The following is a 5,698-nucleotide window of genomic DNA, read 5'->3' as shown; positions in this document are numbered from 1 at the left end:
ACCCTGAAGCGTTCAGTTCTTACAGGGTGAAATCCTGCCCCGACTTATAGCTCAGACCGGGAGTTTAATACTTTGTAACATTTCAGAAATTGCACGAGTTGCACTTTGAAGACAGCATGGGATGGCTACACCATTATTTAAACTTAATATGTCAGTCATTTCAGCCATGAGTAGTGCTGTGGGATACGTTCTGTAACCACAAGATATCAGCCTTTGCCAGTGCATATTTATGTTCCAGCTTAGAAATTGCCTCACTTGTGTTCAGCAGATCTGAAACATCCAAGAACATTACTGCAGACAATGTACACATGCTTAAGGTAGAGAAGCAGTCATCTATTTTAGATCAATTCAACAACAGATTGTTACCAGTAAAAACCTGTTTGAAAAAGTAGACTTTAAGGTTTCTTCTGAGAGTTAAAGGCTGAAGATGCAGATTAAGTAAAGACATTTGTTCTGTTAAATGCTTCAATTCAAGTTCGAGTTTCATTTTTAGCCACAAATACTGAATGGAAATGACTTGTAGTTCCAGTTGTAGTTCCACATTCAGCACACTTAATCCAACAATCTTTGACCAGATATTAAGGACTCTTTGAATTGGATTATGCTCAGTAGTGCTGCCTTTGTCCATTATTGGGGATTTTGTAAACTTGTCTGAAAGGAATCACTGAGCCGGTCCTCATCAGAAAAAATGACCATATAGGTGAATAAAATGAAAACAGCTTATTACAACCCATATTTACGTTTCTTTTTAGGCGGCGACATGTGCCGACTGTAATCATTATTACAGCTGCAAAGGAGGAAGAGAGGTAGTACGACAGTGAAAAGTCTGGCGGAGGTCGGGGATGGATGGTCAGGTTGAACAAGCTCAAGACTTTCATTCAGGAGGCTGCTGTTCGTGTCCAGAGTGAAACCAGAGGTCAACGGGGAGTTGAATGAATTTCCAATTGTTACTTAGGGAGCCTAGGTGTGTTTGTAAAGGAAGTTACAGAAGGAAAGTAGTGGTTGTAACCCCAACCACAATGTTTTCCTGAACCTAACCAAATAACTTTCATGTCTAAACCCAACCAAAGTGCAAGTGTATGATGAAGGTCCGGTACGTGTGTCACTGTTACGCTGCAACAGTTATGATGTATGAGGAACGGTGATGATCAACCTATACAGACATTCAGGTATGAGGATGTGTTGGAATTGTCACCTGTGACACACTTTGAGTTGCACATCAATGAACTGTTGTATTCATTCGCTTTGAGGATTTCAGTTTCAGGCCTACAGGTATTAAATATCAGTGTATTTTATTGCACAAGTTGTTGCTTAATTTGATTTCTTGCCAATTTTCTTCAGATGGCAAACTGTGCAAAAAGTCTCGATTTTAAAGCAATATTATGTAGAAATTGACATTTTGTGTAGACATACATGTCTACACGAACATGTATGTAGCGCTGTGATCCGACCCTCTCACTGAAGTTACATAGTGCAGAAACAAGTGATAGGAGGGCGGAGTGACTGAGACAGAGACCCCATTCACCCTGTCACAAGACACTGTGCCAGCAAAATGATTTTGAAGCTGTTATTTAAGGTAAAAAGTTACATAATGTTGTTTTTAAGTAGCGTAGCCACATATTTGGTCTCATATACTGGGAATCTTTAAGATCAATTCATTAGTAAACCTTTGTTGTTATCAATTTGTCCCCAAACTCTGTTTCTGTCATGTTTGATTCTCTATCCCATAGTCTTGCTCAGGTTCAAAGACATTCATTTGGATTAGAAAGTGTAATAATTGTACAACATCAGCTGCTGAGGTACATGTCTTGTAGTGGGAGAGAAAGCCATATTGGGTTTGACGAGGTCTCTGAAAAGGGTGCGGAAAGGGAAAGGAATGCCTTCAGATTTCATTTGGAGGAAAAATGCTGATGCGGTGGTAAACGAATGCAGACGAAAAAAAAAAAAAGCTGCAGAAAAGGAGTGAAATAATGATCACAGTCTTGACGTGGTTCACAGACAGATTTTTGTGGTCACCCAGCAGCGTTACAGAAGCAATTCCCAGTTTCGGCTCCTTTCCCCAAAATGTTTTCCTATCGCTGCTCTTACACTTGCATTTTATGGGGCTCGTATTCTGCGGCCCACGGTGGTGTTTAATACCCTAAATTGGGCTGATGTAGAAGAAATGACTGAAATGAACTGGATCCAGGTTGATCAGCATTTAGAGTGCTGCATGTTAGTTTTTTGAGGTGATGATGGTAGTAAATCCTCAGACAAGCTCTTTAGTACTGTTAGTGATTTAGCAATTTAAGGTTATTTGGCTGCTGCGCTGATTGTAAGAACAGAAAATGCTGTGAGCTAAGGAAATTAGCCCTCAGAGAGTATTACCACTCACTCTACCACCCATTGTGGACTCTAGTCATAAAGTCAGTACCTCATTGGCTATGCAAATCATTTCAGAACCTTTTGACCTGCTTGGCTTTTATAGGAATGAGGGGAAGATTCTTTGGTGTAAGCCTCTTAGTGACAGGAACTCCGGGCCTTGGGCCAGAAGTTATGACTGATGGAGAGGGTTGTCTCCTCAGCTGCCCTGTACCCACTGAGAGAACAAGCTAAAGATGTAGAGGCCAAATATAGAAGGCTATTTCTCACCCTGGGTTGATGGATTACTCCAAAGCCAAACTATGTACAGTGTCCAAAGAGGTAACAATGTAACGTATTCATAGGATGGGTATCACCTTTTTTCACCTTTTCTTTTTATCCTCGCCCGCTGCATTGCAATAAGTTCCTTCTGCACATGGAGATCATTGTAAGACTCCCGGCTCTGAAACTGAATAAGACCTCAAGCAAATTGTGTCAGAAGCCAACAAAGCTGGTGGCGTTTGTTTTGAAGGCTGTCTGCTCCCAACTTATGCAGTCTCCTTAGCTGGGTTTGTGTTCTTTGGAGCCGAGTCCAACCAGATGTTTCTCTTTGAGCCACTGAAACTGATAGCTCATGACGCAGTGTCATTTTTCACCGCCGTATCTCCGCCGCTCCACTCAACACCCACATAATGCCTCATTTCTGCGAGCGGAATCAATACGCATTTTAAAGTAATATTCTCCCGGAATAATTTTCGGTGCGCGGCTGGCATCTTTAAACTGTCTGAAAGCGATCTCTCAAAAGGCAAAGCCTGTGTGGGAGGATTTGGCTGTGAGTGGGGAAAATGCGAATCAAAAGGAGCAGAGATCAATATGATTTTGAATCAAACAACATAACGGTAATTCCTGCTGTCTGTTTGCAGCAAAACTCAAAACTGAACGACTTGTGTGGGGGAGGGCTTTTTTTCTCTCTCTTTTCTCATATCCCATTCGTTATTAATATCAGCTCCACATCAGACAACAAGACATTAATGTGGGTGCAAAGACACTATGTTTGAGGTAACGATTGACCTTGTTAATTATATGAGAACAGATACTATTGCATGGCATTGAACCGGTAAAGATTGAATACAAAGTTACACAGGAAACCACAAAAATCAATACACAGCCGACAGGAAGATCAAAAATTGCTTGATGAAACGTTTTTGTTTGGTTTTCTCTCCACAACTTCCCACTCCCACTGTTCAGTGGCCCCTGTGGTATGTTTATATCTTTTCAACACTATGGATTTATAGACGCCTCAGCATTGTAAATCATCTTGAAATCAAGCGTCCACACGCTCTGGATCCACCGCCGTGGCCAAAAATACCTCGACATTTTCCAGAAAACTCTGTTCTCTCGTGTTAAATCAAGAAGCTTGTCTCATCAGAATGAAGTTCAAAGCCGTGTTAGCCACAACAATACAGAGAGTTAAAGGTCCCGACAGATGCTGCCCCTCTTCTGAGCAATGAGACAAAAGAAATGACAGCGGTGACCTGCGTATCCACATTATGAGGACCTTTTTAAATAGTTGGTATAGCTTTCTAAAAATAACCGACATGGATATCCTTTAAACAATGTTGCACAAGTGGCTCCGATTTGTCCGTTGATCAGAGGAGGTTCATTCTCCCATCGATGCTTGTCCAGCTCTTTTACTGCCACATGTCAGTGGATTCAGTACAAAACAAAGCTTTCAAAAAAAATCACCTGGACATACAATAAAACAGAGAACACAGTCTCATAACAGGAATTAATGGATGTTTTCTGGACAAATGGTTGCAAGGATGGTCAAAAAACATTCTCATGGTCCCGTTCACAGGTTTTGATAAGAGATAAAAGTTATTTAAACCAACAATGACTTTGTTTTTGTCCTGACACTAGAACTGGAGCACTGTCAGCTCCATCCTCTTCCCCCTCACTGGGTCAAGTTCATGCCCCAGCACTTGTCGCTCGTCTTGGTGAGCTGTCTGTTTTTAAAGTGTCAAGGTCGAGCTTGTGTCTGGGCACAATGAGGGTTTAACAAGAAGACAGCGCTTCGAGGGCATTGGTTGTACCGGTAATGTCTACAGCAGATGTTATACGTCCAAAATGACTTCCACATTTCTCAAAAAGCCAAACGTTTCATCCAAATAAACACAGCCGAGACTAGCAACAGGTGACGTATAAAGAGTTTATCTAAAAGTTGCATATAATTTAATTAAAGTTCAGAGTGTTTACATGCAAATTTCAGGACAATGATCCATATTCTCTTCCTTCAACCAGATCATTTTACTTTTATATTTTGGCGTAATCCTCCAATTTTATTTGTCTGCACAAGACGGTGTCCTTGTAAACTTTATGCTTATTTCACAAAATTTTGTCAGACTGTGTTAGTCACAAACAAGCTGCGGCTCTCACATGAATTACCGCCTTATTTGTCAACAAATCAAACATTAAACTGTTGCTTTGGAGTTTGTTGAAAGCGACTGTAATAAAAAAATTTGGTCTTAATTCATTTTTGATGCTTGCCCCTAAATGACCCCGCCCGTCTCCAGCAGACACAAACACAATCAAAGAGGAGTTCAGTGTTTTAACAAATATGTCCACAGTTTTGATCCGGAACATTAATTTAAAGAAGGAACCAATAAGGGAATAAAACAACTATTGCTTCGAGGGGTGTTTTTGCGTGCATTCTTCTGCCACTAAATTTAGCCCAGCCTCCTAATCCCCGGCATTGTTCTGTTATTTTGGAGCAATGCTAGACATGCTTTCGGAGGCACGGCGCTCAGAGCTTCAATGTGAACGGAGCCGGGTCCAGTCCAAGTTGACCTCGCGCCGTTGTGTCATCTGCCAGACACGGAGATGAGTCACCGCACAACTGGAATCACGGGGGCTGCGGTGTCGGGTGTCCCATGTGCTCAAGAACAACCAATCAATGTCAAGAAAACAAAGTGAAGCACAAATTAGCCCTGCACAGCTGGACATGTGAGATGTATGTGTGTAGAGTTGTGTTTCCTGGCTTAAAAGAGCTCAGGAAAGAAATGTGTGCTGGCTCTTGAGACCTATAAACAAAACATAAATGATGATTCGTCACTACCTCACCGTTTCTTTAAAGTCCTCTGTGCTTTTCTTTAACTTCACTGCACGATTAATGAAATCAAAGGGACTCTTATCTTTTATTATTTATTATATTTTCATGCAATTTGATTTATCGTAGATATCCTCCATGTTTTTCTCCAAATGAGAGGAAAACGTTTGCCATAAAGTCATCTGGGATATTCCTACAGACAGCTCTTTTAACACTGAGCACGTCCGCTACACCCTCCTAAAACAATAAAGG

The sequence above is a fragment of the Pagrus major genome, chromosome 18 (genome assembly GCF_040436345.1).
Source record: "Pagrus major chromosome 18, Pma_NU_1.0".
Lineage (NCBI taxonomy): Eukaryota > Metazoa > Chordata > Actinopteri > Spariformes > Sparidae > Pagrus > Pagrus major.
The sequence above is the reverse complement of the archived record's forward strand: the minus strand, read 5'-3'. Positions refer to the sequence as shown.